This window comes from Marmota monax, unplaced genomic scaffold (genome assembly GCF_021218885.2).
Source record: "Marmota monax isolate L192 unplaced genomic scaffold, Marmota_monax_Labrador192_F-V1.1 WCK01_AAM20220418_F8-fsc00236, whole genome shotgun sequence".
Classification (NCBI taxonomy): Eukaryota; Metazoa; Chordata; class Mammalia; order Rodentia; family Sciuridae; genus Marmota; species Marmota monax.
The window spans coordinates 480,524-498,549 of NW_026693806.1; the positions used below are offsets into that span (position 1 = coordinate 480,524).

An 18,026-nucleotide genomic window follows, 5' to 3' on the forward strand; every position below is an offset into this window, starting at 1 on the left:
GTGAGAAAGAGGCAGTTCCCTTTGCCCGTCTCAATGGTGCACTGAGGAATGTTGGACAGGAAATGCCAGCAATTATTTACTGGACACCAAATCAAAAGATTTGGAAGGTTGCCTTGGGAGTCCTGAGAAGACGAGGGGAGAAAGAGGGAGAAAGAGGAGGTATCTTGATTTTTCTGCTCTAGGGAAGATTTTGTGGAAACTCCTAGACAGGAGCAATCTGGTATAACAGCAGTTAGCTACATGATGTGAAGTGCAAGTTCCTGGGAGGGCCCCCAGATATCTCCCCTGCCCCTTAGGTGCTATGCCCTTAGATAGAACTCTTGCTTGTCTCCCTGGACCACGTTTGAATTAACCATGGCTTTCTGAGTGCACTTATGCACCGGCATTTTGTCAAAATGAGCCACATGTATCATCTCAGTTAATCCTCCACCATCCTCGTGGTAGATACCCTTGCCTCCTCTTTATAGATGAGGAAACTGAGAATAGGAGAGTCAATTACTTGCTCAAGGTTATGAAGACATGGGACAAGAGCAGAGGTGATGTGACTAGAAAGCTGATTCTTTTCACCTTTGTGATACCTTAAATTTTGCTGCAGGCTGACTTTTCTGTTAAACAAAAATCAAGCAAACAAAAATCTATAGAAACTTCTGGGCAAGACTCAGCAGACAGGGGACATAGATTTGGAGAGGCAGAAATGTTTGGGGCTGTGCTAGTGCACAATGAAAACACGGGCCCTTCTGTGAGGTCAGATTTGAGGATTAAGTCTCTTACCCTATAAAGAAATGTGTCATATGCACACGATGTAATATTTTCAGCCATTAAAAAAATGAAATCCTATCATTTGGGGGAAAGATGGATGGAACTGGAGGAAAGTGAAAAGAGCCAGGTGCAGAATGGTGAATACCACAAGATCCCATTGATTTTTTTTCCCCCATTGATTTTTAGAGGCTAAAAAAGTAGGTATCAAGGAATAAGAGAGTTAGCATAGTGGGTCACTAGGGACTAAAAGGGTAGCTGGGAGGGAAGATCAGGACTGTTTGACAACAGGTGCCAAATAGTTAGGAAGAATTGGAAGAATCGCTATGGAACAGCACAGCAGGGTAAATGGCATCTATGATAATTTATGAAAAATTTCAAAATGACTAGATGACTGAAGCTTTTCAACACATAGAAATGATAAATGTTTTAAAAAATGGAAATGCTAATTATCCTGATTTGATCATTATGCATTTTATATATGCATCAAGTTATCACACTTACTCCATAAATATATACATACAAATATTATGTGTCTATTAAAAAAAAATCTCTCTTCTTAATCCCTCCTTGGGAACCTCAACTGAGCTTATATCAGGCTCCTGACACACTTCTTCCAAGAAGAGGATGGGAGGCTTGACCAGAGTCTTGTCTTTAAGGATTACAAAGGTTACTGCTCCCATGATGGTAACCAGCTGTCGTTTACCTCAGAGAGAGTCAGCAAATATAGACTCTGATGACAGCATGAGAGATGCCACTTAGCTCTACTGAAGTAGCTCGTTAAACACCAGACTAGTTTCATCTGGATGGATCAAATTTTAGCTCCTGCCACTTCTTGACTTTGACCTTGAGCAAGGTACTTCTTTATTTAAGCTTCCGTCTGTTTATCTGTAAAATGGGGATTTTAATAGCATATACCACATCAAGTTGTTGAGAGGATTAAATGGAACTGTGCCTGGAAAGTAGAGCGCTCAACAAATGTTAGTTATTGTTGATATTTTTGTATAATCTAAAAGATACACAACAGATTTCCCAGGATCTGGAATATGTAGGAACTGATTTTCCTAGTTGATCTCTCAACTATCCTTCCAACCTTGGACTTGCCAAGAGATGTAACTGATACATTCCTTTTCCTGACACAAATTGCCCTGAACAATTGTGGCTGGAAAAACGATGATAAAATAACAGCCAGTATTTACCGAGCACTTACTGTGACTTAGGCACATGTCATGTGCTTTACACGCATTATCTCATTTTAACGCAAGAGTCCTATCAGGCAGGAAGAAATCATATGTCTGGCCTTTGAGATGCAACTTAGGAAATTGCCATATTCGGAGAGCCCAGCGTTTTCTGGAAATAGTTTATACGCAGAGAGGACTCCTAGGTTGGAGGCGAAGTCAGTGTGTGTGTGTTGGTGATCTTGGGCAGTTGGCCCAGTGAGCTTGCTATGCAGAAGGAAAGAGAAGCACAGTTCCAGTCCGTGGGCAGGATCGCAGGCCCTTGGACTATAATTCCTGATCACTGGTACAATTAGGGTCCATGGAAATTTTCCCTGGGCACCAGACAAAAGAGGCCCACACACCATAGACTTCCCATCAGAAGCAGACCACTCATATCCTAGAAGGGCAGGGGAGGAAGGGGAGGCTTGTGTGAACCTCTGTTGTTCCCAGATATGGCAGAGAGGACCAGGTCCCTGAGAAAGGGACAAAGAGGAGGGGATAAAAAAAGCAAGAAACCAGTGCCAGTCCCTATGTATTTAAGATTAAATTCCAGTGGTTGAGTGGAAAAGAAAACATGAAACAAAAAAAATCCAAAATTCAGTCTGAGGAGCTTGCGGGAGAACTCACCCTAAAACAGAGGGATGATCTCTAGCTTTGAAAGCTTGGTTCTTTGGTGTCACCTGAAAACTCGAGACTGTTCCTTTTGTTCAATCTGGGGGCTGATCACTTCTCTTCTTGATGCTGCTCCATCCAGACAGAGCCTAGGGATTTAGAAAGGGAGAAACATACAGCCTGTGAGCAGGTCAAGGCTTTCCTGTGTAGCTCGTGGTGCTCAAACTTCCCCCGGTATAAAGGCCACCTAGAGTGGGCTTTAAAATTCAGATCCCTGGACCCGGATATCCTCATTCTGCAATTCTGATGTGGGGTCCAAGAATTTACATTTTGTAGAAGTAACCCAAGAGATTCTACTGCAGAAGAGGAACAGGGACACGTTCTGAGAAAAATCATTTTGGTCCAACATCTCCATCTTATTGATGTTCGAACGGAGGCCCAGAAAGCTCAAATGACTTGACCGAACGTCTCCCTAGCGAGGATTCCTGTAGGATCTGGGTCTTGAAACCACGTTTCTGATTGCCCCTGCTACCAGTCTTGCCTCCACTGAGCCCATGAAAGATGGCTTTGGTCTCCGCTTTCTGCTGCTTACCTCTGGCCCCGGGGCCTGCCCATTCATCACACTTCCTCAGGTGCGGGGAAGGCTCCTTTGTTCTCTGCTCTCACATGACCACATCCCTCTCCATCATAATGGCATGTACCTTGGTTTGTGGCTACACGCCCCTCCCGTGATGCTGTGATTACAATCTTTCTCTCTCCCTAGACTACAGATGTCATGGGATGAGGGGTGGCCTTTTTTTTTTTTAATGCTTGTCCAAGGGCCTAGTGACAGTGTCAGAGGGGCAGTCAGGGCTGAACAAATATTGACTACGTGAGAGAGTGAGTGAATGAATGAATTAAAGAGTAAGTTGATCTCAGCCTTCCCTGAAACTCAAAATAAAGCAAAATGTGTGAAACTTTTGTTTTTCTATGGTTCTCTCTTTGTAGATGTTTTCTTAGTTATTGTTCTTGTTTCTGGCCCAGCTTTTGCCATTCCGGCTGTTCATCCCATCCCTGAAACCAGGGCCTCCTGAGTTTGAACTGTGTAGGAGGAGGCTGGCTGTGTGTGTGTGTGTGTGTGTGTGTGTGTGTGTCTGTTCACCTCTATTCTCTTTCTATTTCTGTAGTGGAATTTTACGTTGCAAATCCATTCTCTTCTCTGCAACTTTCCTTTCTTTTCAACCTTAACCCCTTTCCAAGATTCCAACACTTTCATGTTGCCTCCAGCAACTCCTAAAAATTGTGACCTTACCAACCTTCTGTTCCCTGTCAAAGTCTACCAACCCAACATGCCATTTCCCAAAAGCCCCGTGAGTGGTAGGAATCCCTTGTAGGCTGGATTCTTGCCAGTGATGGAGAACAACCTCATCAGTTGGCTCTTCTTCTTCCCCTTTTAATAGGACCCAGATCATTTTTTTCTTAATTAAAGATGTGTGATCCAATGAGCTGGTCATACTCAGATTTTATGGAACCCAAGCCTCACTGATGGTAGGAGAAGGGTCCCAAGGAGTGGCAGATATTTATTGAGACCACGTTATGGTTTGAGGGGCATATGAGAATGAATAAGATCATTTCTCCCCCTTGAGGGTTTTATAGAGAGGTGAGTCACGGATTCATATTCATTAATGGAGTGCCAGTTAAATAGCACTTTTGGAGATTTAGTATTTTGTTACTGGACAAACAATGATGGTGGCAGTGCTATAAATTTAGATGAGACTGGTGTTTAACGCATCCTGTATTGGGCCTGAACATAAGTCCAATAATGCTAATTCTTCTCCCACTGAAAAAGAGATAGATGTTTTTCTGGGCTGGAGTGGGTTAGTTGTTCTCCACTGAGGAGAAATCTCTCTTTGAGGTTCTGGGAAGCACATTTGACTTGCAATGAAACTTTTTCGACTTGGCAAATGTACCCATTTATGTTCAGGATTGATTTCTACTTAGAAACAATTATTTTCTTTGAGTTCAAGCAGTTCTCCTAGGATCCTGCGCATGCACACATTTTTACTCGCTCTGTGTAGATAGGGAAGAGTCGTTCAGAATCACAGCTGGAAGGGACTGTAGAGATCACGTGGCCCTTCCTTTGTTTCACAGGCAGGGAAACTGAGGCCAGAAGAGGAACTTGGCCACTCAGAGCCAGATTGATGCCCAGCCTGATAGTCTTGAAACTAAATGGACGTAAAATAACTATATATTATTTTTATTATTTAAGAACAAATGAAAGTAGCTTTAAGAAGATTATTAAGGTGGATTACATGCCTAGCAAAATTATGGAAACAAAAGAGAAATAATTCTTCATTCCTCTACCCAAAGAGACCAGTGCTGTTAACATTTTGGCCCAATGTTTTCTAGATTTTACACGCGCGCGCATGCGCACGCACACACACACACACACACAGACACATGCATCAGTATATTTTGTTTGTGCCTCTGTTTAGAATCTTTGTAAGTGCTGCTGTCCCCAGAGTCCCCTGCCTCTGAGGCCCAGGTTGATCTTCCCCTCCAGCTCCAGCGTTGGGCATGACCCAATCAGAGCCAATGAGTGCCTAGGGACCCCTCTGATGTAGGATTTGAGGATGAGGGGATGTAAAGTGGGAAGCGAGGTTTGGGAGTAGACCACAGGTCATGTGACCATAGTGAGGGGAGCCTGTCTGGGCACAGGAAGCTGAAGGAGCCTGGAGATATGGGTTATTCTTCCCACACACTCCCCTGGGGGTTACCAGAATAATCTTCCTTTAAAGTAGCTAGATGAACACTACAGAGGACCCAATTCTTAGTTGAAGGACTTTGAGCAAGTCAGTTACTTCTCTGAGTCCAGTTTCCTCACCTATAATATGGGATGCCCTTTGGGGCATTACGGTGAGGGTGATACATGTCTACTACTATCACTGCTACTAATAACAAAAATAAGAATCAAACCTACAGCTATATCTATTAGCCACTTGTTGTCTGTCAGGACTTATGCCAAGCAGTTTAATGTACGTTTCATTTTATCTTCACACCCACGGAGAGTGGAAGGAAGGGGAATCTGCTCACGATTGCCTGTGTAATGATTAAATTCTGAAACGCAGAACCAGATCCTGAGTCCTGGTGCCATGCTTTGCCTCTTTGAACGTTTGGTCTGGGGACCTTGGAGCTTTTCAGATCCTCTTGGCTGGGGGCCTCCTTTGCCCCTTGCAGGAGACAGGACACTGGCTCCATACTAGAGAGGGGGACCCTCCTGCCAGGCTGTCATGGGAGAGGGCTGGGACACTGGCCAGAGCCCTCTCTGTCTGCAGAGCCCCCCTTCCTCGCTGTGCCCCAGTGTTCCCTAGGTAACCGCGGGGGATGTGGCACAGATTTATAGGCCCGCTGCTCCCAGCAGCTACCTGACATGTTGTGTCCGAGAGCGATGGTGTCTGGCTCCTGGATGACTCAGGCTGGCGGCATGGGAGGAAGGAAATCCCCCACATTCTCACCTCCCACCAGCAAAGGGACCAGGAGACGCTGCTCCAAAACACAGGCTGTTAAAACAGCAGGTGCTCACGACTCCTCTTTTGCAAATGGGGAAACTGAGGTTCTTTTCCATCAGCTCTGTTATTTATTTCAGGAACATTGACTGAGAAATGGCTTTGTTAACAGGCACCGTGTTAGATTGTGTGGGGGACCCAAACCCAAGAGAAACATCCACGGTGCTCTTGACTAAGTGAGGAGGTGTATAGGATATGGCAACTGGGAAATGTCACCCAAGGGGACCTTGAAGTGTGGGAGGCCTCAGGAGTTAACCTGTCTGGTTTGCTTGAATGGATTCAATTTGAACTCACTTCAAGCATTCCTTTATTTTAAAAAACAAGTTGTGTTAAAAAACACATAAATTTACCCCTTTAACTCTTTTTAGGGTGCATGTTAAAGTATTGATAACTACTTGGATTGTGAGGGCTTAACTTAATCAGCTCATCCTGGTTTGAACAGACTGGCTGAGTGGTGACTGTGGGCGGGTGGGTCTAGAGGAGGTGGGTCACTGGGGGTGTGCCCTGGGAGGGTGCATCTTCTCTGCACCCCTCCCCCTTCCCCTCTCTGCTTCCTAACTCCACCATGGGCTGAGCAGCTGTCCTCCACTGGGCCCTTCCCCCATGACGTGCTGCCTCACCTTGGGTCCTGTGAACCCCAAATAAACTTTCCCTCCTCTAAGTTGTTCTTGTCAGGTGTTAGGGCCACAGTGACGCAAAGCTGACAAGGGCGGTGTTGGTCTTTTCTTGCGATTGACTTATTTTATTTATCATAATGTCCTCAGGGTTCATCCATGTTGTATCATGTGACAGGATTCCCTTATTTTTAAAAGATGAATAATACGCTATCGAATGTACCTGTGGAGTTTTCTTTATTCATTCATCCATCAATAGACAGTCAGGTTGCTTCTACAGCTTGGCTGCTGTGAGCAGTGCTGCAATGAATGTCTTTGAGATCCTGTTTTGAATTCTTCTGGACATGTACCCAGAGAGGGATTGCTGGATCATATAGTAGCTCATTAAAAAAAATTTTTTTTGAAGAAGCCACACAGTGTTTTTCATAATAGCAGTACCACTTGCCCATCCTACCAACAGTCCACAGGTGCCCCAGTTTCTCCACATTCTCACCAACACTTGCTATTTTCTGCCTTTTTAAAAAAATAGTGACCACCCTAACAGGTATGAGGTGCTATCTTATGGTTTTGATTTGCATTTCTCTGATGATTGGTGATATCCAGCATCTTTTGATATGCTTGTTGGCTAACTGTGTATCTTCTCTGGAGCTAGGTTTACTATTTAGCCCATTTTAAAGTTGAGTTATTTGTCACCACAAATATTCTTTTAGCATTTACTTCAAGGGCTGAGAAAAAAATCAGATGAACAAGAAATCCTCAAGACGATTGTAGGAAGGTATTTGGGATTTTTCTCAAGGTGATGTGTCTGGTTGAAATCCTACAACAGGTGCCATCAGTTTGAGCTGGTATTCAGGAAGAGGGTTTTTTTTTTTTTTTTTAAAGTTTTGATCCTACTGAGATTCTATTTGGCTTATGTGGCCAGTGTTGGATAAATCAGTGGGGACACATCTTCTGAGAAGATCTTCCACTTATCACTCCCACTTTGTCCTTTGAGGAAGGTGACCAGTTGCTCTAAAGCAGAAAGAAGGGAAATAGGTTTTGCAGGACTGTTCCAGAGACTGAACTCTCTTTGGTTTCCATTTCTCGGGAGTTTGTTGGAGTAACACACATTGTACCTAGTGAATAATTCTATGTTAATGTGCATACTGAAAAATAGTACCAATTCACCCGTAGGCAGGTTTCCTTCTTCAGTGTGCCTGTTATAGGAGTTGTTGAGCTTATTTCAATTTACTTAAAAAGTAATTGAATCAAAATTACTTTTTCCTCCTCTTTTTGATACTGTTCTCAAACCAGGGCACGTTCTGTGACTATCATGGTCAAGTCAAACTCATTCTTTGAGAGCAGATGTAATTTTAGAGGCAATTTTTAGTTCTAATGAAGAGATCATGAGTTGGTCTATGGACTCCCTGTGCTGCTCTGTATGCCTGGGGGTCACCTCCAACCCTCCAGTGCCTCCTGTCATCAGCTTCCAGGTGGGTTTGGTCATTGAGGGTGTGATAGGAGGAAAAGGTGAGAGAATAGACCTCTCTCTCTGGTTTGGGAACTATTATGGTCTGGGCTCATCAGTTCCCTGGCTCCTGTTCCAACAGAATGGTTCAGTTTTGCGTGTGTGTGTGTGTGTGTGTGTGTGTGTGTATCAGTGGCTTGATATTTACCAATGTTAACTTGCTAGAAAATATAATAGCAACCAAATGTGTAGCACCCAGAAATCATTTTAACCAGAAACATATAGGACCTATATGAAAAAATGATAAAACCTTACTAAGATACATAAAAGAGAACTTGAATAAACGAAAAGACATATGGTCCTAGAAATAGTGTACCAATGTCAGTGCCCTACAATTCAATTTATTAGTTTAATGCAATTCCATAGGAAATACCAGTAGGATTTGGAAGGAACTTAACACAATTATTCTAAAGCACTTCTGGAAGAATGAATGCTAAAACTGGTCATAAAATTTAGAAAAGAGAAGGTTAGGTAGAGGGAATTGCCCTGCTGGATTAAAATGCTTAATTTACTGGAGGTAAAACAGAGTTTTTGGCAGAGGGTCAGGTTGGCAAACTGTTGGAACAGAAAAGACCATCTAAATAGGACCTGCTGTGCATGATAATTAATATATTGATAAAGTAGATATATCCATTCTTCACAAATGGCATAGATTTTGAATATTTGTAAAAGATGAAGTTAGAGCTTGACTTCCAACCTTACACAAAATAAGAATTCCAGATTAACTGAAAATTAAATTAAAATCATTCAAGTAGGAATTTATAGGAAGATAATTTTAGGTTTTTAGGCTTGGAGAAATTCTTTTAAACTATGGCACTAACCACAAGAAATCATTTAAAAAGAGTATGAATATAAATAAAAATGTAAAACTTATGTTGAAAACCCCCCACATCACCAAGTTGAAACACAAAGGCTGGGGCTGCAATTGTAGCTCAGTGGTAGAGTGCTTGCCTAGCCTAGCGTGTATGAGCCACTAGGTTCGATCCTCAGCACCACATAAAAATAAATAAAATAAAGGCATTGTGTTCATCTACAACTGAACCAATTTTTAAAAACTAAAAAAAAAATAAAGAAAAAAAACAACACACAAAGGCTATAATTAAAAATATATTTTCAACATAAACAATGAATAGAAAATCAATATTATAGGTATTGAGAATTTAAATACATATCACATATGAAAGATGAGTAACATTCAAATAAAATGTGAAAAATAACTAATAATTCTTAAAGTATACAGATGTTCCATTATCACATAAAATAGGATAGTAATAAAATAAATGCAAATTACTCAACAAAGCTATCTGGTTTTTAACCTGTTATGCAGATAAAGTAATAAAACTAAGACTGAAAAGAGGGGAAATTGTTTGTCTCATGTTGTATTTTTAGGAGGTAAATAAGCCCATTTCTAATGAGTTTTTCAGAAAATGCATCAAAAGACTTGAAAATATGCATCCCTTTTACATAGCAATCCCCCTTCTTGGAATTTATCGTAAAATCCTGTAAGTCTGAAGTGTTCAATTCTGTGAATATTTTAATGACACAGGTGCACTGAAACAGGTTAATATTTGTAGCTTAACTGAAGTTTTTATAGGGACCATGGAACCAAAATTGCTAAGAAAACATGTAAACAAGTGTACAAGATTTGTTTTTTACAGTTTTAATACAAAAGTCAATGTACAACCCCTCCCCACCCCACTACCACACACACACACACACACACACACACACACACATATAAATTGGTAGCAGCCTGAATGTCCACCAATGAGGAACTGGCTAAAACATCCAGTCTAGTCCATTCATTCAGAGAATACTATGCAGCCGTTTAAATGCCAAAGACATAAAATCATACTGTTAACACATATTTAATGACATTCTGTCCATAACATATTGTAAAGCGAAAAAGAAGTCAGAATGCCAAAACATATAAATAATTAAGTACACTTTTATAATATGTAAATATTTAAAAACTTAAAAAGACGTAGCAAGAATATATACATAAATACTGTCGTGTGCCTCATAATGCTGTCTAAGTCGATGATGGACTGAAGATTAGATGGTAGTCTCAAAGATTATGATGGAGCTGAAACACTGCCTAGATACTTTTGCTCTATCTTTTGTATGTTTAGATATGTTTGGATCACAAATGCTTACCATTTTTTTACAACTGCCCATAGAATTCAGTGCATAAAAATGCTGCGCAGGTTTGTAGCTTGGGAGAAATAGGCAAAACCACATAGACCAGCTATGTAGTAGGCTTTACCATCCAGAGTAGTCTTTATAAACACACTCTATGATGTTCACACAATAACCCAATTGTCTACCACTGCATTTCTCACAATGTATCCCTATTGATAAGTGATGCGTGACTATTAGCTGAGACCATGTCTGAGCAGGTGGAAGGGTGATAGGCAATTTGTACTTTCTCATATTTTCTAGGTATGTGATCTTTTGAAAACACTAGGCAGGTAAATAACTATCCCTCACTCCCCAAAATATTTGTTTTGAAAGGGCAAATCAACAAGGATGGCTCACATACATTCCTGGGGGGACTGCAAATTGGTTCAACCAATCTGGAAAGCAGTACGGAGATTCCTTAGAAAACTTGAAATGGAACCACCATTTGACCCAGCTATCCCACACCTCAGTCTATACCCAAAGGACTTAAAATTAGCATACTATAGTAACACAGCCACATCAATGTTTATAACAGCTCAATTCACAACAGCTAAACTGTGGAAGCAACCCAGATGCCCCTTAATAGATGAATGAGTAAAGAAACTGTGGTATATATATTACTCAGCATTAAAAGAGAAAAAAATCATGGCACTTGCAGGTAAATGGATGGAGTTGGAGAATATCATGTTAAGCAAAGTAAGCCAGTCCCCCAAATCCAAAGGCCAAATGTTCTCTCTTTTAAGTGGATGCTGATTCATTTGGGGGGGGGGCATGGGTAAAAATAAAGGAGCTTTAATGGAGCAAAGGAGAGGGAGAAGTGGGGAGGGGGTCTGGGGGCAGGAAAGATGGTGGAATGATATGGACAGCATTACCCTAGATACACAGATGACTGCAAATGTGGTGTGATGCTACATCATGTACCACCAGAGAAATAAAAAGTTGTGCTGCAGTTGTGTACAATGAATCAAAATGCATTCTACTGTCATACCTAATTAAAATAAATAAATTTTAAAAAGTTAAAAAAAAGAAAGGGCAAATCAATGGATCCAAGTCTATTAAATAATGTAGGAACAAGATGGAAGCCATTTTAAATTTTGTAGAGGTCCACTCAAGTGTGCTTACCCATTTTTCCAAAATCTTTTTGCCCTTTTTTGTTCCTTCTGCTAGACGTGCTCCTTCCAATTTACTTTCCTAATAATCCCAGTCCTCTCCATCCATTAAAATCCTACCCAGCTCTCAATGTTTTGTCAAGTCCCTATGGACCACTTCCTGTTCTTTATGGACCACTTCCTGTTCTTTTGGCATGATTTGATTGCTCCTTCCTCAACACTCCCATGCACTGTGGACACAGTTCTACCACAGCTCCATGTCTGCAGTAGAGTGTCATGGTTTCTTATCTGATTCTATTCACTTCACAGGAATACGAAGGTGGAGTTTTCCAGGCTAGTATGAGGATGGGGAAGGCTGATCTGAGAAAATGGAAGGCATCAAGTTGCAGAGAGCTCAAGGCTAACAACCAACAATGAAGTCCTGACTGCAGGAATTAGGGAGAGAGTTAAATCTGTATGGGTAGATTTAAACTGGAACCAGAGGTGAAAGAACTAACAAGGCTCGTCCTCAGAGAAATCGGAGAAAATGCCCGTTTATTGAGGAACAGCTCTGCATATTTATAGAGCGGGGGTGGTTTGACAGTTATGAAAGTTTAATGGTTGAACGGTTTGATAGTTGGCATGGGGTGCTTTCTGATTGGTGGGTAAGGATCATGTGAGTTAGCAGGGCTAGTCTGATTGGTGGGTAAGGATCAAGTGAGTCAGCAGGGCTAGTCTGATTGGTGGGTAAGGATCATGTGAGCCAGCAGGGCTCACCATTGGACAGCTCTTCTCTGGGGGGATGGGGAAGTTAGTCTTTGGAGCCTGGGCGACTCCCAACAAGAGGCACAAGACCTCTCAGGACCATACCTTTGTGTAAGAATTCTTGGTTCTACATGATAGAACACAGCTTCAGTGGGCTTAAGCTAAAATAGGAATTTATTGTAAGCTGAGTATAGCAGACAGTTCAAAACCCGTTATATATCTGGGCTTCAGTAGCAACTGGAACCAGGGGCTCCAGGCTCTCTGGAAAACTCCTCACATACCACATCTGTGTCTGTCTTCTTTTCATTCTACAGGATGAAACCCTCTCTTACTCTGGTTTATATGTTGAAAAACAAGAGCAGAGAAAGTTGCAGTGTTTGCGCTTTAGAATGCAGGGAGTCATAAAAGCCCAGCTTCCTTTCACCAGCCCTCTCCTCAAACTCCCATGGAAGTTTGTGTAAATTCAAACCTGGAAGGGCTCACATATACACTGATCAACTGTGTCTGGGCAATGGGTTCTATGATTGGTTTGTCTTGGGTAGGCGACTATCCCTGGACAAGCACCCTTGCCAAGGTGAGGTGGTCACATCCCTCTGGGATGGCTTCCATGGTGACTATAGATGATGGGAGGGCCAGTCCTTATGAAGAGGGGCCTCATAGGTATTCACTTCGGGGCCCATGAGGATCCAAAGTGGGTTAAAGGAGTGATAAGCCTGAAAGTTTGTCTAGAAAACCACTTAGCATTTGAAGATTATTTTTATAACCCAGCAGGAGTGGAATGAGGGATCGATTGGACACCTGTCTTATTCTTTTTCCTTCTAAATTATACATGTTTTGAGGTCCTGAACTTTCTTTGATCTGGCTCATTCCCCAGCATTTGTAGTAATGCCTTACACTTAATAAGTTTTGTTGTAATTCTGACTTAGAATATGCTCATGAGGTGGGGGTGGGGGTTTGCAAACTGGATCTGAAGGTCTTCAAAAACAGAGTACCAGAAACCATTCTGATGGAAAGAAATAAATTCACAGCCTGCCTCCCTGGGTGACGACCATGCTGACATTTGGAAGGGAAATTCTGATGGCATGTCAACACCAGCCTCATTGTGTGTAGTTACACGTGCAGGAGAAGCAGGTGGAATCTGGGGTCTTGCATATTGAGCATCTTACAGACCTGCTATTTCTGTTGGGCTCTTTTCAGTGATACCAAGAACAGTTTTGGTCATAGGTAGAAATTCACTCTTTGGACTCAGGAATTCATAAAATTTCAGTTAGGATTATTTGAGCAGAAACCATGTCCCAAACTGCTTAAGTCGAAGGAATGCATTGGCCCTTGGCTGGAGAATGTCTGGCTTCAGGTGAAGCCTGATGCAGAGCTCAAGTAGTGGTCCAGAAAATAGCGGTCTTATTGTGGATTGTGTTCTTTGGGAAGAACACAACTTTCAAATAGGAGTTCCCTTCATAGTCCCCCAAATTACTGCCAAAACTTCTTGAAGCTCCATTCTTCTATACACATATCTAATGGGAAAAGTGAAACCCACTTCTAGACTTTAAAAGAAATCCTAGACTCAAGTCTCCTTGGGCCTGGTTGGGTTGCAGGTCCAGCTCTGATTGAGGCCCTGTGGCCAGGGACAGAGTGTGGGTGAGATGCACTGCTTGGCTTAACTCAGACATGCCTCTCCATGACAGCAAACCTTCAAGACCAAGGGCAGGAGGGCATCTCCTCAGAACTACTCTGAATATCATGCCACACAAGGGGAGGACAAGTTGGGTGGCAAAATCAGGAACAAAGCACACCACATACATTTTTGGCAGAAATTTCAAATACACTATGGTCTAAACAGCTCATGCAGGAGAAGCAGGTGGAATCAAGAGCAAGAGCTCTCCAGTTTCCATTTGAAGCTCTTTGTATGAATGCATCTACCCTTTAAGGACTCATCACTCTTGTTCAGTTCATCATCTCCTGCCTCAGTTTTCATTTCCAGGTGGGATCACAGGAGCAGGGTGGCCAGGTATGGTTGTGCAAGTTAGGACTGCATAATTTCAGGAAGCTCCATTTGCATCAAAAAATACATATAAATGGTACCCTTTGAAGTCTATATGGATATATCAAAGTGTCCCCCTCAGAAAAATGGATTTGGATGGATCCAGAAGATTGATTTGTTCTTCAGCACGAATGGTAAATGCTTGTTACATATAGTGACGTTTCCTTCTTTGATACCCGTGACTGGCATTGCCTGTCAATCATATCACTTCTTCCCACTGAGCCAGACATAATCTGAGAATCTTTCTCATTCAGCTTTCTAGTTTCCCACTGAGTTTTAATTGTAGCTGGCACTTGAGCTAAAATCTATTTGCTTTACTGCTATAAGTGAGTAGCTCCAATCTGTCCTCAGAATTGTCCTTTCCAGGTCTACACCCTGGATTCTAAGCATTTTATTATCTATAAAACCCCCAAACAAGATATTGTCAGTACTGCCAAGGTAACTTCATAGGGTGTTTTAAGGATTGAATGAGATAATCCAAGTAAAGACCTTGGATAGCAACCAGTGTCTGGTCAATAGACAATAATTTATATTTTAAAATAGAAGTAAACTATTTATAAATCCCCTAGTTAGAATCCATAAACATGTGTTTGATGCATTCACAACCCCTAATCTCTGTATCCTCAATCCAATCTCCAGGTTACACACATATATCAGAGGTATACATTACTGTTGTTGAAAATCACATTTATCAGAGTTCACACACACACACACTCACACACACACACACACACACACACCTCCTGGGAATCAGTCTCCATGATCCAGTAGTTTTTAAAATCCAGGAGGAAGAGTTGTCTCTGCTCATATGTCGATGGCTAGCTTGTCTCTGTCTCTCTCTTTTCCTGCCTTCTGTGTTCATAGGAAACCAGGGGACAGTAGGCTGGCAGCACTGGCCGGCATCAGGAGTAGCCGTCTGTCCTCCAGTGGTTCCTGAGCAGCTAAACACATCTGGAAGAATAGCCACCTGTACTACCCTTTTCTCTAAGTGGAACCATCCGTGGAGCCAGGGAGACCCCACAGACTAGCCTGGCGTGGGCTTCTCTCCCTGTGGTCAGTCTCCCTGGCCAGGCAGGCAGGAGGGAAGGAGCCAGCGTATGGTGGGGACACTATTAGCTTTGTGTCAATAGCCTGAGAGTTGTGCTGGCCCCCGAGCTCTCTGGCATAATGGCCTCTGGCAGGAACATTTCTGTTCAGGTGCGGCTACCCCTCCTCCTTGCTCTGCCATTGGTCTTTTCTAAGTGGACAAGGAAGAGTCAGCCAGACTCCTTAGATCAGGACAGTGAATGTCCTAGCGGGAGGGACTTTTAGGATCACAGTGACTCAGACTCTTTGTTGTATAGATGAAAGTGCTGAGAGTCTGGAAGCAAAATTTTGACTCAAATGTTTACCAACAAGGACAAGCTTAGGCTCTTTAGACCTCTCATACTGGACAGTTGTGTTTGTGTGTGTGTGTGTGTGTGTGTGTTGGGGGCGGGGGGAGTAGTTGACTCTTGGCCTTGCAGAGAGGCAGGCAAAGATTTCAGGAACTTTGGAAGGACATTGAAAGAAGGAAGAAAATTAAAAAAAAATCATTCCACTTCAATAGCCACCTGTTTAATGCCCATGGGAAGGGTTGGTTCTCAAAATGGAGGCATGGGCTAGTGGGACAGGAGGAACCAGGAAGACGAATCTCGGAGTCCAGAAGCCTGCAGGTAAAGTACCTCCAAATTTTCCCTCCTAGCTTGGTCACTTCCTTGTTGTGTGATTTTGGGTCAGTTACTTGGTTGTCTGAGCCTTGATTTCCTCCTCTGTAGCATAGAGACAATAAAGCCACTGCCAACTGTTGTCAGAGTTACTGGAGAGAAAATATTTGCAGGTACTTTACCAATTGTCCCATATTACATGCATAATTATTTGGGACCTGGGGAGAACTTGGTTATATGAAGTTATGTTATGTACTCTAACATGCAGGGTTAGGTATTTTCCCACCTGAACTCATGAGAAACGCACACTGACCCCTCATCTTCTCCTCTTGGTGACATAGGGAGATGTGTTTCTTCCTCTTGGTGGGCAGTACTCTCTGTCCTTGAGAATTTTGTCAATGGGGTTTTTATATTTGAGAGTCCAGGGGAGGGTTCTGATGAGTATGTGACCCTGATGTGATCACACCATAAAACAAGACTGAATTCACCAGGTAACTTGATGTGCTTTTCAACATGCTATTGGCTCCACATCTTATTTGGTCTCCAGATCTGAGAAATGAGAGACCCCTGAATCTTACCCCCATCCAAACTCACATTCTCCAAACACTAGCAATTCAAATGTGTCCTTTCTTGCTTGAGGTGTGCACCTTCTGTCTGAATCAGGGGGAACAATTGCAAGTTCCAGGAACACATTTAATGACTTAAAATTATTGGACATCATCAGTCTTTGGGGAATTGATAAAAAAAAGAAGTTGCTAAAAATGTAATTTCTTTTGGGCTCAGATTGGGTTTGAAATCCAAGGTTTGGGAAATTTTACATCTGTCCACATGATCTTGTACCTGAGTTGGAAAGTGTTCTGTCTTTTTTCCTTGACTACTAATAGCTTGTTTGCTGTTTTACACAGAAGAATGTTCCACTTAAAATCCACACTCTTTAGGATTCTACAAAACAGAATGACAAAATCTTAGTGTCATTTAATTTTCAAGTAACAGGAGTATTATTTATTGATTCAACAGATATTCAACCAGATCCTTCTATGTGGCAAGCACCAAGTTATGTATTGGGAATACTATATTCATGGATGGACACCCATCCAGCCTTCATCCATCTGTTCACTTAATAATTATCTATCTGGTCAGGAACCATACCTTGTGAAAAGGACACAGAATTGAACAAGATAGAAACAATTTCTGCTTCCATAGCCCTTAGAGTCTGCAGGGAGCATTAAAACATGGGTTGAGTCTTCCAAGTCCAGTGGGTGGGTGAAACAGATCGTCACAATTGTAGATTAGTGTGCAGCACTAATATAGTTGTGTATAGAATGCCTAAGGCAGAAAAGGATCATAAAGATTGTAAGATTGAGCACTAGTTTGAAGACCTGGTTTGGATTCTAGGTCTGTCTCTTGTAGCTATGTGACCTTTGCCTTCCTTGTTTTTGTAAATTGAGGGTGGCAGTGGCTTCTGGTGTCTGGGTTGTGAAGTTTCAGCGAGGCACTGTTTGTCAGGTACTCAGCATGTTGCCTGAGGTTGCTCTTCTGTCCTCAGATTTAATTCTGATGACAAGTCCCTTGAAAGGTAGAGATTCCACTGGACCTGAGATAGGATCTGAGACAGGGTGAGCTGATGTCATGGGTCCAGTGGGTCTTGCTGTCATCTTGGTGCTCCAGCCAGCTTCAGCTGTTGGCTTAGCCCAGCAGTTCTTAAAGTGTGGTTGCATAGATGACATTACGGTGGTGCATAGGCAAGTGACAAACAATATTAAGACCTGGGTATTTCAGTGTGTATTGCAGATGCCATCTTTTCACTTATGCTTTCTTTAAAAATAGACATAGGTAAGTTTAAAAAAAAAGATTTGATTTAAAGGAGAATCTTAAAGGCTAGCAGAGTGGTCTGTGAACATGGTAAAATCATGAATGATACTTGTTTGATGGGAGTTTGGGAATGCTGGCCTAGAATGGGGCTCACAATGGTATCGGTTCAACATTTCTTTCTGAAATGACAGTAACAATAT

At 42.2% G+C, this 18,026-nt stretch overlaps 1 protein-coding gene across 2 annotated transcripts in view; it reads right to left on the reverse strand.

Annotated features, from left to right (window-relative positions):
• Adra1b (adrenoceptor alpha 1B) overlaps positions 1 to 18,026 on the reverse strand; it is a 100,876-nt gene that overhangs the window by 55,010 nt on the left and 27,840 nt on the right. For both annotated transcript variants that reach the window (XM_046462193.2, XM_046462189.2), the window contains exon 2: positions 2,604 to 2,737. The gene's annotated coding sequence lies outside the window, so the exon portion shown is untranslated. The remainder of the gene's footprint in view (positions 1 to 2,603; positions 2,738 to 18,026) is intronic.